Raw genomic sequence first — 9580 nt, 5'->3', positions numbered from 1 at the left:
GTGTGTGTATGTGTGTGTATATTTATAGTGGCATATCTGGGGCATCCTGGGTGGGCTAGTTGAGGACAAATCTTGGCACTGTCGCATTAGCAGAACGATGAAGTCTTGATACCTTGGCACTGTGCCTGTGTGAGAATGAGAGCGCACCAGCAAACACACACGCACACACACACACACACACACACACACACACACACACACTCCTTTACAAACTTTGAATGGAGGTCATTCGGTGCTTTAGGCTTTATGGCCATGGACCCATTATCTGTCACGTGGTATCTGTAAAACTGTAACCAAAAACTTCTCACCCGCTCCACCAACTTCAGTTCAGGTATTGGTCCATTCACATTGTAAGCATCCTCCATCAACACTCGCATGTCAACGACAGCTAAACAAAAAACAAAGGAGCCCATATGACAAAATGGCTGAATGTTGATCTCACCAGATTTATTTACTTTTACATGAAGCATTCGATGTGGAGGATGAGGGTAAGATGGGAATTCATTTTCTACTATACATACATTTATATTAGTACAGACCTTTACCTGAACTTTTCCGGAGGAGCTGTATGTGAGGACGCAAATGTTGCTCCAGACATTTTCTGGAACTGAAAAAAACGAGTAAAATTTCCAGAAAATGGTGAGTGAATTCTTTTTTCTCTTGTTGTGAAAGCATCTGACTCAGACAATCTCCTACTGTATTGTTCATATTTGGCAAAATACAGGAAAATATCCAGATCCAATTTTCCGGATATTTTCCAGAGTTCTTGTTTCAAAACAGCTTCAGAGACTTGTAGAGCTGAAGAGGCACAAGACAAGTCTGCAGTTGGTGCATGGCACTGTTACAAAAAAAACCTGTTTCAAATAAATGAAGGGTTGGGGTCTAGGCGTCAACAACCAGTCGACACTTCCGCCAAGTTTGAAGTCGATTGGATGGGCGGAGTTCGAGAAAAGTAAAGGAGCACAGACATGAAGAAAGACAGATTCCTCAATCTGTTGAGTTTTAAACAGCTCCAGGTTGCACACTGTGACATCTTCCAACAGAATGTGTTGGTATGTTTTCCCCGTGTTTTGTTCACAGGCAGCTTGTTGCTCCTTAAACGTTTTCGGACCGGCTTTCTCTGCCTCCCCCCTTCTGACCACTCGTTCTGAGTGTTTCCTCTGTTTGTGCCTCTCTCACCCTCATTCAGCACAAAATACGAGTGGTTCATGAGAGGAGGAAAGCAGCAGTAGCAGCCTTGGGAGGACGAATGACCCCCAACTGCACCACCCTCCATCCCTTTTCTGCTGCTGCTGCAGCTTGGCTCCACTACGATTCCGAGCTACTCCCACGTTGGAATATGTTTATTGCAGGAGCCCTGCGTATTTTGTTGTCCAAACAAACAAAAGGCCCGTCTCTGTGAGTTGGTGGGGAGGAGAGGGAGGAGACAGAGGGGATGTAGAGGATAAAGAAGGAGGTGGAGAAAGAGATGAACGTGCATGAGGAGGAGGAGGAAGAATGTTAAGAAACGCTGTGCCAGCTTCGCTGACAGGGCTTCTGATATTCTTTCACTTGGTTTCTAAGTGGTGTGAAGTCCACTGAGGGCCACTAAAATAAATTTTGAAGAATTTATCTCGGCATGGGAACATTGTGCTTCCTGTAGCCCCCCCCCCCCCCACACACACACACACACGAAGTTGCAAGTTTTAAATAACAATTGCCCAAAATTTACAAGATAAGATGGCTGGGATAAATTTGGTACGAGTGTGTGTGTGTGTGTGTGTGTGGGCATACTTTCATGTGTATTCATCGCATCCCATAAACGGCCACAGCCGCCCGTGGTTTCATGAGAGGATGTTTTATTTGCTACTACATATTTAGATCTGGCACAGTGAGTGTAGCCCTTGGGCGCGTGACCCTCACCCTTGTTCTTTCATTTCTCCAGATTCTCCCCCTTTTGTTTCCTGTCCTCGTCTCCTGCTCTGTGTTCCCATAGCCGACATCTCCACTCCCTTCTATCCGCCTGTCTGGGGAGATCTAGGCTAATTAAAATGCCTGCCAACACAGCGCTACAACCTCCATTGATTCTCCCTGCTTCTCCCTCCTCCATGATCTCAACACCCTGGTGGGGAAAAAATCAACCCCCAACCGCCTGCACTAATGACCACAGCCTTTGATACGCAGCTCTTTTCTTGTCTAGATATATTGGGTGTGGCGACCTGAGTGTTCCAGAGCAGAGTTCAGCCAGGCTGGGTCGAAACCCACGATCCAGGGGCATGTCATCGCTGCCCGGTCTCCACTTTTACTGCTCTGATTCTCAGCTCTAATCGTGACCTTCTGGGGTCAAAGGTCACCACCCAGGGCTGGTCACAGGTGACTGAGCAATAGTGAGGCTGATGGGATTGAAAGGTTAGGGATGAGAGGGGGCGTCGAGCCGCGGTCAGGGGGAGAAGGAGAGTCCAAAAATTGGGTCAGGAGATCATCACAAGGTCCGGTTAAGTTTAAAAACAGCCGCTCTACACAATGGCGGCCGAATAACTTGGTGGGTAGCTTTTGCATTACTAGAGCAAAGTTCCATACATGAGTTCTCCACTAATTAAGCTATGCACCACTGTAACATTACTAACTCAAAAAAAAAGAATCCAAATCAATGCTTTTCTATTCCAATTGTTCGTCTTACTGTCAAAACCTGGTGCAAACACTATCCACGATGCAACTCGGTCACTCACAGTTTGGTCAGAGGTGTGGGAGTGTTGTGGTCACGGCAGAGATGAGGAATCCACAAAGTGACACCAGTCGGAGCAACATTTTCAGATTTCATGCAGCTTTGTCTCAGAAGCCTACAAAGGGTTTTATAAAACTTTGTGTACACATAAAATAGTACTCCTCTTAAGCCGTCCACCATCTTTCTTGTAAACCTCCCAGTAATGAGCCGATTGTACGCAATTAAAATTATTTACTTTGAAATGATTTCCCCTTCCTGTCGCTGTTTTTAAAGTGACACGTCCTTTGCTGTTTGTCCTCAGTAGGACACGGCCGACTGCCTCAGAGAAAAGAGAGAAAAAGAGAAAGGAAGAAATGATGAAGGCGTTGCGATACCATCTGTTTGTTTTTCTGCCTTTCTTTCCCAAGCTTGTTATCGTTCCTCATTTCCTGCTGGACGACAAGTAAATAATTCACATGTACACATGTACCAACACCGGGTCCAGGCCTCCCTGCCTCGGCCTCGGTTATGGCTTCAGTTTCAAAGCTATTCCCAGCCGACTGAGCCTTGGTGACTCTCCTCCAAACGACGTGTAGAAAAAACAAACAGAAGACTGAAATGTTCTCCCGATATTCTGCATGCTCAAAGAAAAAGAAAAAATGGGTCGGTAGCATTTTTTCCGAGTGAGATATTCCATCATGCACATGACTCTGCAATCTCGTGCCCACGTTGATGCCGACCTCGCACAATCCATGTCTTCACTTTGGCTCCCTGGAGAGGCAGCGCAGCAATTGTCTCAATTGTTCCCCTTTGTTTTCCAGCGCCTCCTACTCTCTGAGGAATTGTTGGTGTTTCGAGTGCAGATCGTAAAAGTAGCTGAACTGCTGTATCTAATCACATTAGGAAGATGAAGGAATGCAATGAGTGAAAAGTCCCTGTCGGGTTGTTTAGGAAATGGTCTCAAACCCCCCCCCCCCCTCAGATACTCTTAATAGATTTTTGGCTTTGAGGCATTTTGGATGGATGGTGTGTTTCAGTCTCTTGAGAATATTTTGTTTCTAAATCAATTTTCAGCTCTGTGGGATGCTCCACATTGGAGCGGGTGTGACATTCCTCGACTGGCCTCTCCTCTTGGATGAACGTGTTCCGTCCTCCCGACCCGGAAGATTCACCTCACCCCCCACAACACAACCCCTCACTGCAGGTGTGCAAAGTCACAAGGCTAAAGGCTGTCAAGTGTCTCCTGATTGCCAGGCCACCCTACACATCCACAGCCCTCCACTCCCCCCCTCCTCAAGGACCCCCTAGATCCGTTCAACATCCCAGCTGTACCCTGAGCAATGCCCCCTGGGCTGAGGCAGGAGCTGGGGAGCCTGTGGGAGTCCTCGGAGGTGACTCGGCTCCCTCTAAACCCTGCAGGAATGTGTGGATTTGAGTGAGTGCTGTAACCAGAGAGCACTCTCCCCTATCTTTAAGCCCATAATGGAGCCACTTCCTGTTGATAATCAGTTTGTTGTGATCTCCCTCCGCCTCGGGATTTTGACACTTCATCTCGAGTCCCGGGAGAGAATGGAGAGGAGAAGGAGAGGTGTTATTGTGGTTCTGGTCGGTGTACCATAATGACAATATGGGATGGTATCAAAAGACTTGGGGACCAAGAAACAAGAGTTATTTTTCTGATTTGTGTCCTGGATGCTACAACCAACCTCAGAGATTGCATAAACACACTTGTGCCCGCACTGTATCAGTCTTCAAACTGGACATAGACCAAGGGGTTTCTGTGTGGGTGACAAGGGGTGTTTTCCTTCTTATTGTTAGCCCTTTCTACTGCTGATTATTTAATAAAGAGAAGAATGTCAGGGATAGGCAGTAATTGCTGTAATTATTTTTAAAAGCATCTGTAGAGCTGCTTCCAGAGGAGCTAACTGGCATTAACCACCATTAATCGTTACCGACGTCAGGTGTATAACATACAGGAGCAGTATGGGATTGTGGGGCTGATGGTACAGTAAGTAACCATGTGCACCAAAGTGGATTCTCTAACTGATCTTAATCAACCTTTAATTCAGTTTTTCTTTTGAAAGTATATTTGGTTCACCTTCCATCATCTCCTCGCACCTTCTTCCCTCCACGTCTTTTTTTCTCTCTCCGCTCTGCAGCTCCGTCATGGATAGCTAATGCCGTTAAGTCGACCATAGAAATCTCTCCTTAATCCCCCGATACACAACCCTGCCCCCTTCCACATACACATCACCACTACCATCATTATGACCACCAGTAGTTCCCCTATATCTCATGGTCCCATCCACCATCGGAGGGTCCATGGCTAGTGACAGACAAGGGAAGAAGGAAGGGTGAGTGACAAAGTGAAAGCCCCACCTGACATGCCAATTGGAGTAATTATGGGCTTATATAGGCTGCTAATAAATTTCTGAGGACAGCTTTGTGTGCACCCACTGAGCACTGAGCATGTCTGTCACGTAGCTCTTTACCGACTACATGGTGCAGATGCCGGTGCCGGTGCCAGTGCCTTATCTACAACTGGTTTCACATATTATTTCAAATGAAAACAGTTGCTGATCCAAAATTTGGGACTATTAATGACTAAAGAACATTTTAATAAAACCAGGCAAAGCGGTTGCATTCTGTCAGGCGAGATTTTGATTGGTTTGGCAAACAACAAACTGGTGCATTACATTATTTGTTAGTAACGGAGTGTGGACTACTTGATGTTTGGTCAAAACGAGGGCCGGTTCTCAAAAGGAGCCAGTTCTTTGCACCAGAAGTGATGTAGCAACATAAAGATGAATTTTCGTTGGACCCAGTGATACATTTTGTTCGTGAAATAATTTTAGTTTTCTCCTGTAAGTCGCACATCCACCCTTTACTCATAGTATTGGCTTCCTTGCGATTAGTTTGGAGAACTTTTATCTGCAGGTCAAAGCCATTTCTTTCCACTCTCCACTGATGTATAATCCTATAACTGCTCCTATGTTTATTATGAGTATGTCCCTGTATATGTTTGATTATTCAATTTCCTTATTTCAGGACCACATTTGTGTAAGGCAATACTCGTCAGTTATTTTCCCATTGGCACCAACAGAAAGCTTCCATTTGTGCCACTATAATGTCTGAGCTCTATACATTTTCCTCCGTCCCCTTGGGACCACGGTGAGACAGGGCAGCTCTGTCTCCCCCTCCATTCCATATCGTCCTGTCCCGCCTTTGATGTCCTCCTGCCAAGAGCCTAATTTGTGACTTTGCCGTGTTCTCCCCCTCTTGCATCCAAACCCACGGAACATGGGGGACGCAGTGGGTCTTCCTAGAGTTTTAGGGGAGTTGCAGTGGAGAAAGGAGGGGTGGGGGGGGGGGTTGTGTCAGACCACCACAGAGCCAGGGAGACCCCTGTCTTCCACCACGCCGGTTCCCACCGCTCCCAACACGGCACACACATGTTGAAAAGGTCAGGTCTTGATAGACAACAGAGCACCGGCAATTATGCTGCTATTTCTCAGTGGCTGGAAGTCCCCTTTTTTTCTGTGAGTGTGTGTGTATGCAGAAAGCGAGAGTGTTTTTTTTCTTTTTTTTTTTCGTTTTCGAGAATAAAGAGGTAGTGTTTTAAGGGGAAAAGTAGCTGGGACAGGGGCAACGGGGGGAACTGCATGTGAGGACTTGTGCCCGGATGCTTCATGTCTGTCTGTCTGTCTGTCTGTCTGTCCATTTGTGGAAATTGGAGAGTGTGCATGAGAGTGTGCAGGTGTGTAAGTGTTGGTGCATACGTTTGCCTGTGCAGTGTAGAATCCCACGCATACAATCTATGTGTGAGTGTGTATGAGAGAATGCGAATGTGGGTGTGTTCATACCTGAGCTACAAGTCTGATTTTGTTTCTAAGTGGGATTTCCTTTCCTCACATCTGAAGCTGAGGCTCGCTGTCTCCTGCTTCCTCTGCACAGTTGCCGTCGGAGGCTGTGGTCAGGTGTCCCATCCCTGACCTGAACAACAGGGTCAAACCCTGGAACCTGCAGGAGCTGCTTGCTGAGACACACACACACACACACACACACACACACACACACTTCTTGCAGCGGGTTCCCAGTATTTTCTCTCGTCGGTGTCATTTCTCTCTCACACTGAACACCTATTTCTGTCTCTGTATGGATTGCTTTCATGGTGGAGTACAGAGTGAAAAAGTCAAGACAGAGTTATGACAAGTGCAGAACCGCAGTTTGACAGATCCGGAGATCACACGGGGAGGATGCTGCGGTCTCTTAAGAACTGTGTGCTGCCGTAATGTATAATGTGTTGCAGCTGAACGTTTGCCCTGCACACCTTGTCTCACCAGCTCCAGTATGTGCATGTATGTGTGTGCATGCGGTGTAAGTTTTGAACCCCGAGGTGGACTTGACTTGCGCACTTGTGACTTCCGAAAGAGCAGTTGGGCATTGTGCCCCCCTGAATGCCTGTACACCTATAGTGCCTTAAAGGAAGAGGGGGTTCGGTGGGGTGCTGGGAGGCCCCACAGCGCACTTCATTCAGGTTGCTATGCATGTTAGAGAGATGAATGCCAGTCATTGCTATAAAAGAGCAGCTGCTTATGGGACCAGTTGGATGTATGGCTCCTGTACCTCCCCCGACCCCCACTGCTTAATATTCAGCGAACAAGCGGTGAGAATGTGTGTTTGAGTCTTTTTCTATGTGTCAATGTGTGTATGTGCACTGTGGTGCCTGGATATGCAATCTGCTCTGGATCATTTCCAAGTCCAATCGGCATCACTACCAGCCTCTGGAATGTACCTTTGCTCCTGGAAAATCTCACCTGAATTACTTAAGTGTGTGTGTGTGTGTGTGTGTGTGTGTGTGTGTGTGTGTGTGTGTGTGTGTGTGTGTGTGTGTGTGTGTGTGTGTGTGTGTGTGTGTGTGTGTGTGTGTGTGTGTGTGTGTGTGTGTGTGTGTGTGTGTGTGTGTACATGAGTAACCCAACCATAAACGTTACCGCTGCTTCTAATGGGCCTATTACGAGACATCAGCTGTGTCAAATAACATACAGCCACACTCCAAAGGCGTCGGCATCACAACCCTCTAATGTAATCATCTTTGTCATCACTGCCACTGATGAGCTGGTCCGGGCTTCACTTAGGTGCATCTAATTCTACCCTGTGGAGGAGGGAGGGGATCACTCGGTAGCCTACAAAGGACCCCGCTCCTCGTGTCCGTGACTCATGCATGCTCGCGATATGGTTGGGTGGTGCTGGGGGAGACACACCGGGTTCAGATCTGTGTTTGTTTCTCTGTTGCAAGGCAATCCGCCCGGCAATACAATTGGTCTTCGACATTATGAGGTGTCACAAAACTGGGATGCCCCGGTGGAAAACATGTCATCGCTTTCGGCGGAAAAAGGAAATAGTTGCAGGTATCATGTGTGAATGTGCGGCTATCAGTCCACTGAGTTTCTATTGTCAGTGCTGCTATCTTTTTATGGTTCCCCCAGCACACACTGAAAGTGTGAGATTCTTTGCTTTCATTGCAGGGTTAGAGTTCAGAACCAGGTTGAGATTGAGTTATGGATGAACTAGAAGCCGAGGTAAAGACTTAACACTAGTGTACCAATAGGTGTCAGGACGGTTTCTTATGGATAATAAAGGAAAGAGGCATTTTCAGGCAGGCATTCATGCAAAGCACAGCAAGGAGAACAGTAATATTGAAGACTGTAAGTCAATCAGCCACGTTGATGGTTCAATATGCCTATTGGATCTGCCTTCACAGGGTCTTCATCAGGTCGGGGATAGTGATTAAATGCCTCGTTTTTTTCTTGCTAAGGATTTTTTTCTCTCTCACCGTGACTGGAAAGTCATCTTTGATTTTAATCGTCTTCTTCCTCGATCTCCATTGTCACTGAGTCACGCCGTGAAACTACAGTTTATCCAAAATACCAGCTTGAAAAAAATTTATAAATTGGGCTCACAAGGTCAAGACCGCTCAAATGATCACTCCCTCCTTACAGGCAAAATCGATGATAAGAAGAAGAGAGAGACTCCGTCCAGACTATGAGGCACACTCCAACCCCCCCAGGGGAACATGCAACTCATATCCACCACATTCTTAAAAGATTTCCCCCTTTTCTTCCCTACACTTCTCTCACTGGGAAATATGTGTGGGCCCCGGGGGAGAAACGAGAGTCATCTCCTCACTCAGAGAACGTCCTCTCCGCCGCGGCTTTATGGCTACGTTTACTGTGCACCAGCGTCTATAAAACCGTTTAATGGGGTTAATGTTGTTAGGTACACAATCCTCAGTATCCAGTAAACATGTTGCTTAATAGCTTTTGCAGAAGCCGAGGGAGAGGGTGAGGGTTCGGAATCTTGTTCAAATGTTTACTTCTTCTACCCCTAAATGTGACCCGTGTGATCCTTCTCTTTTGCTGTTCGCTTTTTCATCCAATACATTTTCATCTTTTTCAATCTCCGCCGTCCTTTTCCATCTCACGCCTGCGTCACTCTTGTGTGGAGGTCGAGTTTTTCTATTTCCATGTTCATCTTGATTAAACCACAATTCGTAAGCACAGTCATCAAAAACAATGCATCCCTCCTCACCTGCTACTTTTTCCCTTGCGCTCACTTCTTCACCTGACACACATTACAGTCACTCTCTCCGACCCCTCTTCTTCTCACTCCCCCTCTCCCACCACGATGCGACGTGTACACCCACGAGAAACGTGATTCATGCATTTCAGGGAGAGTGCGCAGCCAGGCAGGGATGCTGAACTGTAATGTAACCATGACGACACTATAGGAGCCCTGTCTGCCTACCTGCCAGTCTTTTTTTTTTGCCATATCATGACATAATTTACTCACAAGGTTACTCCTGCAATGTTAAACTGAGGCATGAATAGTTTAATG

This window comes from Scophthalmus maximus, chromosome 17 (assembly GCF_022379125.1).
Source record: "Scophthalmus maximus strain ysfricsl-2021 chromosome 17, ASM2237912v1, whole genome shotgun sequence".
NCBI lineage: Eukaryota > Metazoa > Chordata > Actinopteri > Pleuronectiformes > Scophthalmidae > Scophthalmus > Scophthalmus maximus.
This window is presented reverse-complemented; position numbering follows the sequence as displayed.